The sequence below is a fragment of the Schistocerca gregaria genome, chromosome 9 (assembly GCF_023897955.1).
Source record: "Schistocerca gregaria isolate iqSchGreg1 chromosome 9, iqSchGreg1.2, whole genome shotgun sequence".
Lineage (NCBI taxonomy): Eukaryota > Metazoa > Arthropoda > Insecta > Orthoptera > Acrididae > Schistocerca > Schistocerca gregaria.
This window is the reverse complement of record NC_064928.1, coordinates 7,876,763-7,894,681: the sequence shown is the minus strand read 5'-3', so window position 1 is coordinate 7,894,681 and position 17,919 is coordinate 7,876,763. Positions and strand designations below refer to the sequence as shown.

Below are 17,919 nucleotides of genomic sequence, written 5' to 3'. Positions count from 1 at the left end.
GTGCCTCGCTCTTTACTACTGTGTACCAATCTTGTCGTCCAACTGCAAAACACTGGGCCACAATAAGTTTCCGCGTCTCCATTGCACTGCGCATACTACGAAACGCTCCCCAAACTTGGCACTCACCCTCGCAGCCGACTTTTCCGACTTTCCACGACGCTCACGCAACGCTCACGCTAGTGACAGCATTATTTATAGTTGGACGTCGCGCCAAAGCGAATGAGCACATTTCGCCTACGTCTTAGGCCGCCCTCCTAGTGTGGCTGCTCGGTGTCTGCAGGCAGCGAGGGTCTGCAAGCTTCCTGTGTTCGCACCTATGTCACCTGTGCTTGCTTGTCAGAGACAGACTACCGCAAAACATACAACTCACTCCATGAATTGATTGCTACGGCATCTGTTATCAGCAGTCACAACTAACAACACCAGTAGCAGCTGACTGCATGCAAAGAATAGGAATGTGCAGTGGAATTTACGTGAACTCAGCGCAAGGCAGATCTTACCGACATAGGCTTGAGAATCTTACAGGAACACTTGTACTGTTTCTAAATTAAGTGTAGGCGTGGGAGGAGAGCTCTTCCTGCGCACTAATAACAGCACGCTTGTCAATTGTCGATGCTAATCATTCGCTTGTATCTTCCTAGACACATCTGCTGGTTGTGAATTATTCCACTTGCATGGCAAGGTGCGCATGTAGGTGTGTTAAAAATTCTGGAAGCACTGGGTATTGATCCCAGTTCCTCTCGCATACTAAGCGAGCGCTCTACCATCTGAGCTACGCCCGCCCCCCCGAAGACTAATGGTGCTACATACAGCCATATAGACGACACAGACCCTTGCACTCCCATTATTCAGCAGACAAACACTACTCTCTATGTATCCGTTAGGGTGTCTTTCAGGTTTCGTGCATTCTGTATCGAATCGTAGTTGGCCACAATGAAAGTGGCACGTATAACGTCGAAAATAGAATTCGGACACCGCTCTGAGTAAGACCAACGTGTTGTCCACCCTCTAGACTTCAATGAGGTTAAGCCGCGATACCTAAGACAGATCTGCACTCGATGACACCTCGATAACAGCCGGTCCCCACACTTACATCTTGCTCTCCTTACGTCAGTATACATCATATCAGTCTGTGACGCTGGCTTTGCAACATCTTGCGTGCCTTTAGGTTCGCCGCGACCAACACTTACCATGCACTGAAAACAAAAAATGTAGGCGCCGCGGCTTGAACACTGGACCTTTCACATGCCAAGCGACCGCTCTACCAACTGAGCTACGCACCATGCACGAGCAAACTGCGCTATTCCCCATTCTTTGCAACTCAGATGCGCACGGACACGATGGTTGGTTGGTTTGTAGCGGTGAAGGGAGCAGAGTACAAAGGCGCGGACCCGTTCATATACACAAAAGTACCAAGTAGTTTCGATGCTCTGGTATTACAAATGAAAATTCCGTCTGTTTTTAACGTCTTAAATTGAAAGAGCCGTCACAAATTGCTCCGTTTTCACTCCTTGACGACAATCATACAGCACCTGAGGTAACAAACACATCTCGAGCCCCATTGTGCACTCCATTATTCATGCCAACTCAGTGCCTCGCTCTTTACTACTGTGTACCAATCTTGTCGTCCAACTGCAAAACACTGGGCCACAATAAGTTTCCGCGTCTCCATTGCACTGCGCATACTACGAAACGCTCCCCAAACTTGGCACTCACCCTCGCAGCCGACTTTTCCGACTTTCCACGACGCTCACGCAACGCTCACGCTAGTGACAGCATTATTTATAGTTCGACGTCGCGCCAAAGCGAATGAGCACATTTCGCCTACGGCTTAGGCCGCCCTCCTAGTGTGGCTGCTCGGTGTCTGCAGGCAGCGAGGGTCTGCAAGCTTCCTGTGTTCGCACCTATGTCACCTGTGCTTGCTTGTCAGAGACAGACTACCGCAAAACATACAACTCACTCCATGAATTGATTGCTACGGCATCTGTTATCAGCAGTCACAACTAACAACACCAGTAGCAGCTGACTGCATGCAAAGAATAGGAATGTGCAGTGGAATTTACGTGAACTCAGCGCAAGGCAGATCTTTCCGACATAGGCTTGAGAATCTTACAGGAACACTTGTACTGTTTCTAAATTAAGTGTAGGCGTGGGAGGAGAGCTCTTCCTGCGCACTAATAACAGCACGCTTGTCAATTGTCGATGCTAATCATTCGCTTGTATCTTCCTAGACACATCTGCTGGTTGTGAATTATTCCACTTGCATGGCAAGGTGCGCATGTAGGTGTGTTAAAAATTCTGGAATCACTGGGTATTGATCCCAGTTCCTCTCGCATACTAAGCGAGCGCTATACCATCTGAGCTACGCCCGCCCCCCCGAAGACTAATGGTGCTACATACAGCCATATAGACGACACAGACCCTTGCACTCCCATTATTCAGCAGACAAACACTACTCTCTATGTATCCGTTAGGGTGTCTTTCAGGTTTCGTGCATTCTGTATCGAATCGTAGTTGGCCACAATGAAAGTGGCACGTATAACGTCGAAAATAGAATTCGGACACCGCTCTGAGTAAGACCAACGTGTTGTCCACCCTCTAGACTTCAATGAGGTTAAGCCGCGATACCTAAGACAGATCTGCACTCGATGACACCTCGATAACAGCCGGTCCCCACACTTACATCTTGCTCTCCTTACGTCAGTATACATCATATCAGTCTGTGACGCTGGCTTTGCAACATCTTGCGTGCCTTTAGGTTCGCCGCGACCAACACTTACCATGCACTGAAAACAAAAAATGTAGGCGCCGCGGCTTGAACACTGGACCTTTCACATGCCAAGCGACCGCTCTACCAACTGAGCTACGCACCATGCACGAGCAAACTGCGCTATTCCCCATTCTTTGCAACTCAGATGCGCACGGACACGATGGTTGGTTGGTTTGTAGCGGTGAAGGGAGCAGAGTACAAAGGCGCGGACCCGTTCATATACACAAAAGTACCAAGTAGTTTCGATGCTCTGGTATTACAAATGAAAATTCCGTCTGTTTTTAACGTCTTAAATTGAAAGAGCCGTCACAAATTGCTCCGTTTTCACTCCTTGACGACAATCATACAGCACCTGAGGTAACAAACACATCTCGAGCCCCATTGTGCACTCCATTATTCATGCCAACTCAGTGCCTCGCTCTTTACTACTGTGTACCAATCTTGTCGTCCAACTGCAAAACACTGGGCCACAATAAGTTTCCGCGTCTCCATTGCACTGCGCATACTACGAAACGCTCCCCAAACTTGGCACTCACCCTCGCAGCCGACTTTTCCGACTTTCCACGACGCTCACGCAACGCTCACGCTAGTGACAGCATTATTTATAGTTCGACGTCGCGCCAAAGCGAATGAGCACATTTCGCCTACGGCTTAGGCCGCCCTCCTAGTGTGGCTGCTCGGTGTCTGCAGGCAGCGAGGGTCTGCAAGCTTCCTGTGTTCGCACCTATGTCACCTGTGCTTGCTTGTCAGAGACAGACTACCGCAAAACATACAACTCACTCCATGAATTGATTGCTACGGCATCTGTTATCAGCAGTCACAACTAACAACACCAGTAGCAGCTGACTGCATGCAAAGAATAGGAATGTGCAGTGGAATTTACGTGAACTCAGCGCAAGGCAGATCTTTCCGACATAGGCTTGAGAATCTTACAGGAACACTTGTACTGTTTCTAAATTAAGTGTAGGCGTGGGAGGAGGGTGCTTCCTGCGCACTAATAACAGCACGCTTGTCAATTGTGGATGCTAATCATTCGCTTGTATCTTCCTAGACACATCTGCTGGTTGTGAATTATTCCACTTGCATGGCAAGGTGCGCATGTAGGTGTGTTAAAAATTCTGGAAGCACTGGGTATTGATCCCAGTTCCTCTCGCATACTAAGCGAGCGCTCTACCATCTGAGCTACGCCCGCCCCCCCGAAGACTAATGGTGCTACATACAGCCATATAGACGACACAGACCCTTGCACTCCCATTATTCAGCAGACAAACACTACTCTCTATGTATCCGTTAGGGTGTCTTTCAGGTTTCGTGCATTCTGTATCGAATCGTAGTTGGCCACAATGAAAGTGGCACGTATAACGTCGAAAATAGAATTCGGACACCGCTCTGAGTAAGACCAACGTGTTGTCCACCCTCTAGACTTCAATGAGGTTAAGCCGCGATACCTAAGACAGATCTGCACTCGATGACACCTTGATAACAGCCGGTCCCCACACTTACATCTTGCTCTCCTTACGTCAGTATACATCATATCAGTCTGTGACGCTGGCTTTGCAACATCTTGCGTGCCTTTAGGTTCGCCGCGACCAACACTTACCATGCACTGAAAACAAAAAATGTAGGCGCCGCGGCTTGAACACTGGACCTTTCACATGCCAAGCGACCGCTCTACCAACTGAGCTACGCCCCATGCACCAGCAAACTGCGCTATTCCCCATTCTTTGCAACTCAGATGCGCACGGACACGATGGTTGGTTGGTTTGTAGCGGTGAAGGGAGCAGAGTACAAAGGCGCGGACCCGTTCATATACACAAAAGTACCAAGTAGTTTCGATGCTCTGGTATTACAAATGAAAATTCCGTCTGTTTTTAACGTCTTAAAATGAAAGAGCCGTCACAAATTGCTCCGTTTTCACTCCTTGACGACAATCATACAGCACCTGAGGTAACAAACACATCTCGAGCCCCATTGTGCACTCCATTATTCATGCCAACTCAGTGCCTCGCTCTTTACTACTGTGTACCAATCTTGTCGTCCAACTGCAAAACACTGGGCCACAATAAGTTTCCGCGTCTCCATTGCACTGCGCATACTACGAAACGCTCCCCAAACTTGGCACTCACCCTCGCAGCCGACTTTTCCGACTTTCCACGACGCTCACGCAACGCTCACGCTAGTGACAGCATTATTTATAGTTCGACGTCGCGCCAAAGCGAATGAGCACATTTCGCCTACGGCTTAGGCCGCCCTCCTAGTGTGGCTGCTCGGTGTCTGCAGGCAGCGAGGGTCTGCAAGCTTCCTGTGTTCGCACCTATGTCACCTGTGCTTGCTTGTCAGAGACAGACTACCGCAAAACATACAACTCACTCCATGAATTGATTGCTACGGCATCTGTTATCAGCAGTCACAACTAACAACACCAGTAGCAGCTGACTGCATGCAAAGAATAGGAATGTGCAGTGGAATTTACGTGAACTCAGCGCAAGGCAGATCTTTCCGACATAGGCTTGAGAATCTTACAGGAACACTTGTACTGTTTCTAAATTAAGTGTAGGCGTGGGAGGAGGGTGCTTCCTGCGCACTAATAACAGCACGCTTGTCAATTGTGGATGCTAATCATTCGCTTGTATCTTCCTAGACACATCTGCTGGTTGTGAATTATTCCACTTGCATGGCAAGGTGCGCATGTAGGTGTGTTAAAAATTCTGGAAGCACTGGGTATTGATCCCAGTTCCTCTCGCATACTAAGCGAGCGCTCTACCATCTGAGCTACGCCCGCCCCCCCGAAGACTAATGGTGCTACATACAGCCATATAGACGACACAGACCCTTGCACTCCCATTATTCAGCAGACAAACACTACTCTCTATGTATCCGTTAGGGTGTCTTTCAGGTTTCGTGCATTCTGTATCGAATCGTAGTTGGCCACAATGAAAGTGGCACGTATAACGTCGAAAATGGAATTCGGACACCGCTCTGAGTAAGACCAACGTGTTGTCCACCCTCTAGACTTCAATGAGGTTAAGCCGCGATACCTACGACAGATCTGCACTCGATGACACCTCGATAACAGCCGGTCCCCACACTTACATCTTGCTCTCCTTACGTCAGTATACATCATATCAGTCTGTGACGCTGGCTTTGCAACATCTTGCGTGCCTTTAGGTTCCCCGCGACCAACACTTACCATGCACTGACAACAAAAAATGCAGGTGCCGCGGCTTGAACACTGGACCTTTCACATGCCAAGCGAACGCTCTACCAACTGAGCTACGCCCCATGCACGAGCAAACTGCGCTATTCCCCATTCTTTGCGACTCAGATGCGCACGGACACGATGGTTGGTTGGTTTGTAGCGGTGTAGGGAGCAGAGTACAAAGGTGCGGACCCGTTCATATACACAAAAGTACCAAGTAGTTTCGATGCTCTGGTATTACAAATGAAAATTCCGTCTGTTTTTAACGTCTTAAATTGAAAGAGCCGTCACAAATTGCTCCGTTTTCACTCCTTGACGACAATCATACAGCACCTGAGGTAACAAACACATCTCGAGCCCCATTGTGCACTCCATTATTCATGCCAACTCAGTGCCTCGCTCTTTACTACTGTGTACCAATCTTGTCGTCCAACTGCAAAACACTGGGCCACAATAAGTTTCCGCGTCTCCATTGCACTGCGCATACTACGAAACGCTCCCCAAACTTGGCACTCACCCTCACAGCCGACTTTTCCGACTTTCCACGACGCTCACGCTAGTGACAGCATTATTTATAGTTCGACGTCGCGCCAAAGCGAATGAGCACATTTCGCCTACGGCTTAGGCCGCCCTCCTAGTGTGGCTGCTCGGTGTCTGCAGGCAGCGAGGGTCTGCAAGCTTCCTGTGTTCGCACCTATGTCACCTGTGCTTGCTTGTCAGAGACAGACTACCGCAAAACATACAACTCACTCCATGAATTGATTGCTACGGCATCTGTTATCAGCAGTCACAACTAACAACACCAGTAGCAGCTGACTGCATGCAAAGAATAGGAATGTGCAGTGGAATTTACGTGAACTCAGCGCAAGGCAGATCTTTCCGACATAGGCTTGAGAATCTTACAGGAACACTTGTACTGTTTCTAAATTAAGTGTAGGCGTGGGAGGAGGGTGCTTCCTGCGCACTAATAACAGCACGCTTGTCAATTGTGGATGCTAATCATTCGCTTGTATCTTCCTAGACACATCTGCTGGTTGTGAATTATTCCACTTGCATGGCAAGGTGCGCATGTAGGTGTGTTAAAAATTCTGGAAGCACTGGGTATTGATCCCAGTTCCTCTCATACTAAGCGAGCGCTCTACCATCTGAGCTACGCCCGCCCCCCCGGAGACTAATGGTGCTACATACAGCCATATAGACGACACAGACCCTTGCACTCCCATTATTCAGCAGACAAACACTACTCTCTATGTATCCGTTAGGGTGTCTTTCAGGTTTCGTGCATTCTGTATCGAATCGTAGTTGGCCACAATGAAAGTGGCACGTATAACGTCGAAAATAGAATTCGGACACCGCTCTGAGTAAGACCAACGTGTTGTCCACCCTCTAGACTTCAATGAGGTTAAGCCGCGATACCTAAGACAGATCTGCACTCGATGACACCTCGATAACAGCCGGTCCCCACACTTACATCTTGCTCTCCTTACGTCAGTACACATCATATCAGTCTGTGACGCTGGCTTTGCAACATCTTGCGTGCCTTTAGGTTCGCCGCGACCAACACTTACCATGCACTGAAAACAAAAAATGTAGGCGCCGCGGCTTGAACACTGGACCTTTCACATGCCAAGCGACCGCTCTACCAACTGAGCTACGCCCCATGCACGAGCAAACTGCGCTATTCCCCATTCTTTGCAACTCAGATGCGCACGGACACGATGGTTGGTTGGTTTGTAGCGGTGAAGGGAGCAGAGTACAAAGGCGCGGACCCGTTCATATACACAAAAGTACCAAGTAGTTTCGATGCTCTGGTATTACAAATGAAAATTCCGTCTGTTTTTAACGTCTTAAATTGAAAGAGCCGTCACAAATTGCTCCGTTTTCACTCCTTGACGACAATCATACAGCACCTGAGGTAACAAACACATCTCGAGCCCCATTGTGCACTCCATTATTCATGCCAACTCAGTGCCTCGCTCTTTACTACTGTGTACCAATCTTGTCGTCCAACTGCAAAACACTGGGCCACAATAAGTTTCCGCGTCTCCATTGCACTGCGCATACTACGAAACGCTCCCCAAACTTGGCACTCACCCTCACAGCCGACTTTTCCGACTTTCCACGACGCTCACGCTAGTGACAGCATTATTTATAGTTCGACGTCGCGCCAAAGCGAATGAGCATATTTCGCCTACGGCTTAGGCCGCCCTCCTAGTGTGGCTGCTCGGTGTCTGCAGGCAGCGAGGGTCTGCAAGCTTCCTGTGTTCGCACCTATGTCACCTGTGCTTGCTTGTCAGAGACAGACTACCGCAAAACATACAACTCACTCCATGAATTGATTGCTACGGCATCTGTTATCAGCAGTCACAACTAACAACACCAGTAGCAGCTGACTGCATGCAAAGAATAGGAATGTGCAGTGGAATTTACGTGAACTCAGCGCAAGGCAGATCTTTCCGACATAGGCTTGAGAATCTTACAGGAACACTTGTACTGTTTCTAAATTAAGTGTAGGCGTGGGAGGAGGGTGCTTCCTGCGCACTAATAACAGCACGCTTGTCAATTGTGGATGCTAATCATTCGCTTGTATCTTCCTAGACACATCTGCTGGTTGTGAATTATTCCACTTGCATGGCAAGGTGCGCATGTAGGTGTGTTAAAAATTCTGGAAGCACTGGGTATTGATCCCAGTTCCTCTCGCATACTAAGCGAGCGCTCTACCGTCTGAGCTACGCCCCCCCGAAGACTAATGGTGCTACATACAGCCATATAGACGACACAGACCCTTGCACTCCCATTATTCAGCAGACAAACACTACTCTCTATGTATCCGTTAGGGTGTCTTTCAGGTTTCGTGCATTCTGTATCGAATCGTAGTTGGCCACAATGAAAGTGGCACGTATAACGTCGAAAATGGAATTCGGACACCGCTCTGAGTAAGAGCAACGTGTTGTCCACCCTCTAGACTTCAATGAGGTTAAGCCGCGATACCTAAGACAGATCTGCACTCGATGACACCTCGATAACAGCCGGTCCCCACCCTTACATCTTGCTTTCCTTACGTCAGTATACATCATATCAGTCTGTGACGCTGGCCTTGCAACATCTTGCGTGCCTTTAAGTTCGCCGCGACCAACACTTACCATGCACTGACCACAAAAAATTGAGGCGCCGCGGCTTGAACCCTGGACGTTTCACATGCCAACCGAACGCCCCATGCACGACAAAACTGCGCTATTCCCCATTCTTTCCGACTCAGATGCGCACGGACACGATGGTTGGTTGGTTTGTAGCGGTGAAGGGAGCAGAGTACAAAGGCGCGGACCCGTTCATATACACAAAAGTACCAAGTAGTTTCGATGCTCTGGTATTACAAATGAAAATTCCGTGTGTTTTTAACGTCTTAAATTGAAAGAGCCGTCACAAATTGCTCCGTTTTCACTCCTTGACGACAATCATACAGCACCTGAGGTAACAAACACATCTCGAGCCCCATTGTGCACTCCATTATTCATGCCAACTCAGTGCCTCGCTCTTTACTACTGTGTACCAATCTTGTCGTCCAACTGCAAAACACTGGGCCACAATAAGTTTCCGCGTCTCCATTGCACTGCGCATACTACGAAACGCTCCCCAAACTTGGCACTCACCCTCACAGCCGACTTTTCCGACTTTCCACGACGCTCACGCTAGTGACAGCATTATTTATAGTTCGACGTCGCGCCAAAGCGAATGAGCACATTTCGCCTACGGCTTAGGCCGCCCTCCTAGTGTGGCTGCTCGGTGTCTGCAGGCAGCGAGGGTCTGCAAGCTTCCTGTGTTCGCACCTATGTCACCTGTGCTTGCTTGTCAGAGACAGACTACCGCAAAACATACAACTCACTCCATGAATTGATTGCTACGGCATCTGTTATCAGCAGTCACAACTAACAACACCAGTAGCAGCTGACTGCATGCAAAGAATAGGAATGTGCAGTGGAATTTACGTGAACTCAGCGCAAGGCAGATCTTTCCGACATAGGCTTGAGAATCTTACAGGAACACTTGTACTGTTTCTAAATTAAGTGTAGGCGTGGGAGGAGGGTGCTTCCTGCGCACTAATAACAGCACGCTTGTCAATTGTGGATGCTAATCATTCGCTTGTATCTTCCTAGACACATCTGCTGGTTGTGAATTATTCCACTTGCATGGCAAGGTGCGCATGTAGGTGTGTTAAAAATTCTGGAAGCACTGGGTATTGATCCCAGTTCCTCTCGCATACTAAGCGAGCGCTCTACCATCTGAGCTACGCCCGCCCCCCCGAAGACTAATGGTGCTACATACAGCCATATAGACGACACAGACCCTTGCACTCCCATTATTCAGGAGACAAACACTACTCTCTATGAATCCGTTAGGGTGTCTTTCAGGTTTCGTGCATTCTGTATCGAATCGTAGTTGGCCACAATGAAAGTGGCACGTATAACGTCGAAAATAGAATTCGGACACCGCTCTGAGTAAGACCAACGTGTTGTCCACCCTCTAGACTTCAATGAGGTTAAGCCGCGATACCTAAGACAGATCTGCACTCGATGACACCTCGATAACAGCCGGTCCCCACACTTACATCTTGCTCTCCTTACGTCAGTATACATCATATCAGTCTGTGACGCTGGCTTTGCAACATCTTGCGTGCCTTTAGGTTCGCCGCGACCAACACTTACCATGCACTGACAACAAAAAATGCAGGCGCCGCGGCTTGAACACTGGAGCTTTCACATGCCAAGCGAACGCTCTACCAACTGAGCTACGCCCCATGCACGAGCAAACTGCGCTATTCCCCATTCTTTGCGACTCAGATGCGCACGGACACGATGGTTGGTTGGTTTGTAGCGGTGAAGGGAGCAGAGTACAAAGGCGCGGACCCGTTCATATACACAAAAGTACCAAGTAGTTTCGATGCTCTGGTATTACAAATGAAAATTCCGTCTGTTTTTAACGTCTTAAATTGAAAGAGCCGTCACAAATTGCTCCGTTTTCACTCCTTGACGACAATCATACAGCACCTGAGGTAACAAACACATCTCGAGCCCCATTGTGCACTCCATTATTCATGCCAACTCAGTGCCTCGCTCTTTACTACTGTGTACCAATCTTGTCGTCCAACTGCAAAACACTGGGCCACAATAAGTTTCCGCGTCTCCATTGCACTGCGCATACTACGAAACGCTCCCCAAACTTGGCACTCACCCTCGCAGCCGACTTTTCCGACTTTCCACGACGCTCACGCTAGTGACAGCATTATTTATAGTTCGACGTCGCGCCAAAGCGAATGAGCACATTTCGCCTACGGCTTAGGCCGCCCTCCTAGTGTGGCTGCTCGGTGTCTGCAGGCAGCGAGGGTCTGCAAGCTTCCTGTGTTCGCACCTATGTCACCTGTGCTTGCTTGTCAGAGACAGACTACCGCAAAACATACAACTCACTCCATGAATTGATTGCTACGGCATCTGTTATCAGCAGTCACAACTAACAACACCAGTAGCAGCTGACTGCATGCAAAGAATAGGAATGTGCAGTGGAATTTACGTGAACTCAGCGCAAGGCAGATCTTTCCGACATAGGCTTGAGAATCTTACAGGAACACTTGTACTGTTTCTAAATTAAGTGTAGGCGTGGGAGGAGGGTGCTTCCTGCGCACTAATAACAGCACGCTTGTCAATTGTGGATGCTAATCATTCGCTTGTATCTTCCTAGACACATCTGCTGGTTGTGAATTATTCCACTTGCATGGCAAGGTGCGCATGTAGGTGTGTTAAAAATTCTGGAAGCACTGGGTATTGATCCCAGTTCCTCTCATACTAAGCGAGCGCTCTACCATCTGAGCTACGCCCGCCCCCCCGGAGACTAATGGTGCTACATACAGCCATATAGACGACACAGACCCTTGCACTCCCATTATTCAGCAGACAAACACTACTCTCTATGTATCCGTTAGGGTGTCTTTCAGGTTTCGTGCATTCTGTATCGAATCGTAGTTGGCCACAATGAAAGTGGCACGTATAACGTCGAAAATAGAATTCGGACACCGCTCTGAGTAAGACCAACGTGTTGTCCACCCTCTAGACTTCAATGAGGTTAAGCCGCGATACCTAAGACATATCTGCACTCGATGACACCTCGATAACAGCCGGTCCCCACACTTACATCTTGCTCTCCTTACGTCAGTATACATCATATCAGTCTGTGACGCTGGCTTTGCAACATCTTGCGTGCCTTTAGGTTCGCCGCGACCAACACTTACCATGCACTGACAACAAAAAATGTAGGCGCCGCGGCTTGAACACTGGACCTTTCACATGCCAAGCGAACGCTCTACCAACTGAGCTACGCCCCATGCACGAGCAAACTGCGCTATTCCCCATTCTTTGCAACTCAGATGCGCACGGACACGATGGTTGGTTGGTTTGTAGCGGTGAAGGGAGCAGAGTACAAAGGCGCGGACCCGTTCATATACACAAAAGTACCAAGTAGTTTCGATGCTCTGGTATTACAAATGAAAATTCCGTCTGTTTTTAACGTCTTAAATTGAAAGAGCCGTCACAAATTGCTCCGTTTTCACTCCTTGACGACAATCATACAGCACCTGAGGTAACAAACACATCTCGAGCCCCATTGTGCACTCCATTATTCATGCCAACTCAGTGCCTCGCTCTTTACTACTGTGTACCAATCTTGTCGTACAACTGCAAAACACTGGGCCACAACAAGTTTCCGCGTCTCCATTGCACTGCGCATACTACGAAACGCTCCCCAAACTTGGCACTCACCCTCGCAGCCGACTTTTCCGACTTTCCACGACGCTCACGCTAGTGACAGCATTATTTATAGTTCGACGTCGCGCCAAAGCGAATGAGCACATTTCGCCTACGGCTTAGGCCGCCCTCCTAGTGTGGCTGCTCGGTGTCTGCAGGCAGCGAGGGTCTGCAAGCTTCCTGTGTTCGCACCTATGTCACCTGTGCTTGCTTGTCAGAGACAGACTACCGCAAAACATACAACTCACTCCATGAATTGATTGCTACGGCATCTGTTATCAGCAGTCACAACTAACAACACCAGTAGCAGCTGACTGCATGCAAAGAATAGGAATGTGCAGTGGAATTTACGTGAACTCAGCGCAAGGCAGATCTTTCCGACATAGGCTTGAGAATCTTACAGGAACACTTGTACTGTTTCTAAATTAAGTGTAGGCGTGGGAGGAGGGTGCTTCCTGCGCACTAATAACAGCACGCTTGTCAATTGTGGATGCTAATCATTCGCTTGTATCTTCCTAGACACATCTGCTGGTTGTGAATTATTCCACTTGCATGGCAAGGTGCGCATGTAGGTGTGTTAAAAATTCTGGAAGCACTGGGTATTGATCCCAGTTCCTCTCATACTAAGCGAGCGCTCTACCATGTGAGCTACGCCCGCCCCCCCGGAGACTAATGGTGCTACATACAGCCATATAGACGACACAGACCCTTGCACTCCCATTATTCAGCAGACAAACACTACTCTCTATGTATCCGTTAGGGTGTCTTTCAGGTTTCGTGCATTCTGTATCGAATCGTAGTTGGCCACAATGAAAGTGGCACGTATAACGTCGAAAATAGAATTCGGACACCGCTCTGAGTAAGACCAACGTGTTGTCCACCCTCTAGACTTCAATGAGGTTAAGCCGCGATACCTAAGACAGATCTGCACTCGATGACACCTCGATAACAGCCGGTCCCCACACTTACATCTTGCTCTCCTTACGTCAGTATACATCATATCAGTCTGTGACGCTGGCTTTGCAACATCTTGCGTGCCTTTAGGTTCGCCGCGACCAACACTTACCATGCACTGACAACAAAAAATGTAGGCGCCGCGGCTTGAACACTGGACCTTTCACATGCCAAGCGAACGCTCTACCAACTGAGCTACGCCCCATGCACGAGCAAACTGCGCTATTCCCCATTCTTTGCAACTCAGATGCGCACGGACACGATGGTTGGTTGGTTTGTAGCGGTGAAGGGAGCAGAGTACAAAGGCGCGGACCCGTTCATATACACAAAAGTACCAAGTAGTTTCGATGCTCTGGTATTACAAATGAAAATTCCGTCTGTTTTTAACGTCTTAAATTGAAAGAGCCGTCACAAATTGCTCCGTTTTCACTCCTTGACGACAATCATACAGCACCTGAGGTAACAAACACATCTCGAGCCCCATTGTGCACTCCATTATTCATGCCAACTCAGTGCCTCGCTCTTTACTACTGTGTACCAATCTTGTCGTACAACTGCAAAACACTGGGCCACAACAAGTTTCCGCGTCTCCATTGCACTGCGCATACTACGAAACGCTCCCCAAACTTGGCACTCACCCTCGCAGCCGACTTTTCCGACTTTCCACGACGCTCACGCTAGTGACAGCATTATTTATAGTTCGACGTCGCGCCAAAGCGATGAGCACATTTCGCCTACGGCTTAGGCCGCCCTCCTAGTGTGGCTGCTCGGTGTCTGCAGGCAGCGAGGGTCTGCAAGCTTCCTGTGTTCGCACCTATGTCACCTGTGCTTGCTTGTCAGAGACAGACTACCGCAAAACATACAACTCACTCCATGAATTGATTGCTACGGCATCTGTTATCAGCAGTCACAACTAACAACACCAGTAGCAGCTGACTGCATGCAAAGAATAGGAATGTGCAGTGGAATTTACGTGAACTCAGCGCAAGGCAGATCTTTCCGACATAGGCTTGAGAATCTTACAGGAACACTTGTACTGTTTCTAAATTAAGTGTAGGCGTGGGAGGAGGGTGCTTCCTGCGCACTAATAACAGCACGCTTGTCAATTGTGGATGCTAATCATTCGCTTGTATCTTCCTAGACACATCTGCTGGTTGTGAATTATTCCACTTGCATGGCAAGGTGCGCATGTAGGTGTGTTAAAAATTCTGGAGACACTGGGTATTGATCCCAGTTCCTCTCGCATACTAAGCGAGCGCTCTACCATCTGAGCTACGCCCGCCCCCCCGGAGACTAATGGTGCTACATACAGCCATATAGACGACACAGACCCTTGCACTCCCATTATTCAGCAGACAAACACTACTCTCTATGTATCCGTTAGGGTGTCTTTCAGGTTTCGTGCATTCTGTATCGAATCGTAGTTGGCCACAATGAAAGTGGCACGTATAACGTCGAAAATAGAATTCGGACACCGCTCTGAGTAAGACCAACGTGTTGTCCACCCTCTAGACTTCAATGAGGTTAAGCCGCGATACCTAAGACAGATCTGCACTCGATGACACCTCGATAACAGCCGGTCCCCACACTTACATCTTGCTCTCCTTACGTCAGTATACATCATATCAGTCTGTGACGCTGGCTTTGCAACATCTTGCGTGCCTTTAGGTTCGCCGCGACCAACACTTACCATGCACTGAAAACAAAAAATGTAGGCGCCGCGGCTTGAACACTGGACCTCTCACATGCCAAGCGAACGCTCTACCAACTGAGCTACGCCCCATGCACGACCAATTGCGCTATTCCCCATTCTTTGCGACTCAGATGCGCACGGACACGATGGTTGGTTGGTTTGTAGCGGTGAAGGGAGCAGAGTACAAAGGCGCGGACCCGTTCATATACACAAAAGTACCAAGTAGTTTCGATGCTCTGGTATTACAAATGAAAATTCCGTCTGTTTTTAATGTCTTAAATTGAAAGAGCCGTCACAAATTGCTCCGTTTTCACTCCTTGACGACAATCATACAGCACCTGAGGTAACAAACACATCTCGAGCCCCATTGTGCACTCCATTATTCATGCCAACTCAGTGCCTCGCTCTTTACTACTGTGTACCAATCTTGTCGTCCAACTGCAAAACACTGGGCCACAATAAGTTTCCGCGTCTCCATTGCACTGCGCATACTACGAAACGCTCCCCAAACTTGGCACTCACCCTCGCAGCCGACTTTTCCGACTTTCCACGACGCTCACGCTAGTGACAGCATTATTTATAGTTCGACGTCGCGCCAAAGCGATGAGCACATTTCGCCTACGGCTTAGGCCGCCCTCCTAGTGTGGCTGCTCGGTGTCTGCAGGCAGCGAGGGTCTGCAAGCTTCCTGTGTTCGCACCTATGTCACCTGTGCTTGCTTGTCAGAGACAGACTACCGCAAAACATACAACTCACTCCATGAATTGATTGCTACGGCATCTGTTATCAGCAGTCACAACTAACAACACCAGTAGCAGCTGACTGCATGCAAAGAATAGGAATGTGCAGTGGAATTTACGTGAACTCAGCGCAAGGCAGATCTTTCCGACATAGGCTTGAGAATCTTACAGGAACACTTGTACTGTTTCTAAATTAAGTGTAGGCGTGGGAGGAGGGTGCTTCCTGCGCACTAATAACAGCACGCTTGTCAATTGTGGATGCTAATCATTCGCTTGTATCTTCCTAGACACATCTGCTGGTTGTGAATTATTCCACTTGCATGGCAAGGTGCGCATGTAGGTGTGTTAAAAATTCTGGAAGCACTGGGTATTGATCCCAGTTCCTCTCGCATACTAAGCGAGCGCTCTACCATCTGAGCTACGCCCGCTCCCCCGAAGTCTAATGGTGCTTCATACAGCCATACAGACGACACAGACCCTTGCACTCCCATTATTCAGCAGACAAACACTACTCTCTATGTATCCGTTAGGGTGTCTTTCAGGTTTCGTGCATTCTGTATCGAATCGCAGTTGGCCACAATGAAAGTGGCACGTATAACGTCGAAAATAGAATTCGGACACCGCTCTGAGTAAGACCAACGTGTTGTCCACCCTCTAGACTTCAATGAGGTTAAGCCGCGATACCTAAGACAGATCTGCACTCGATGACACCTCGATAACAGCCGGTCCCCACACTTACATCTTGCTCTCCTTACGTCAGTATAAATCATATCAGTCTGTGACGCTGGCTTTGCAACATCTTGCGTGCCTTTAGGTTCGCCGCGACCAACACTTACCATGCACTGACCACAAAAAATGTAGGCGCCGCGGATTGAACACTGGACCTTTCACATGCCAAGCGAACGCTCTACCAACTGAGCTACGCCCCATGCACGAGCAAACTGCGCTATTCCCCATTCTTTGCGACTCAGATGGGCACGGACACGATGGTTGGTTGGTTTGTAGCGGTGAAGGGAGCAGAGTACAAAGGCGCGGACCCGTTCATATACACAAAAGTACCAAGTAGTTTCGATGCTCTGGTATTACAAATGAAAATTCCGTCTGTTTTTAATGTCTTAAATTGAATGAGCCGTCACAAATTGCTCCGTTTTCACTCCTTGACGACAATCATACAGCACCTGAGGTAACAAACACATCTCGAGCCCCATTGTGCACTCCATTATTCATGCCAACTCAGTGCCTCGCTCTTTACTACTGTGTACCAATCTTGTCGTCCAACTGCAAAACACTGGGCCACAATAAGTTTCCGCGTCTCCATTGCACTGCGCATACTACGAAACGCTCCCCAAACTTGGCACTCACCCTCACAGCCGACTTTTCCGACTTTCCACGACGCTCACGCAACGCTCACGCTAGTGACAGCATTATTTATAGTTCGACGTCGCGCCAAAGCGAATGAGCACATTTCGCCTACGGCTTAGGCCGCCCTCCTAGTGTGGCTGCTCGGTGTCTGCAGGCAGCGAGGGTCTGCAAGCTTCCTGTGTTCGCACCTATGTCACCTGTGCTTGCTTGTCAGAGACAGACTACCGCAAAACATACAACTCACTCCATGAATTGATTGCTACGGCATCTGTTATCAGCAGTCACAACTAACAACACCAGTAGCAGCTGACTGCATGCAAAGAATAGGAATGTGCAGTGGAATTTACGTGAACTCAGCGCAAGGCAGATCTTTCCGACATAGGCTTGAGAATCTTACAGGAACACTTGTACT

General features: G+C 48.8%; 1 non-coding gene across 1 annotated transcript; it reads right to left on the bottom strand.

Annotated features, from left to right (window-relative positions):
- Window positions 1–8,635: 8,635 nt before the first annotated feature.
- Trnat-agu (transfer RNA threonine (anticodon AGU)) lies at window positions 8,636–8,708 on the bottom strand. The gene has a single exon. It is a non-coding gene; the product is annotated as a tRNA-Thr (tRNA).
- Window positions 8,709–17,919: the final 9,211 nt, after the last annotated feature.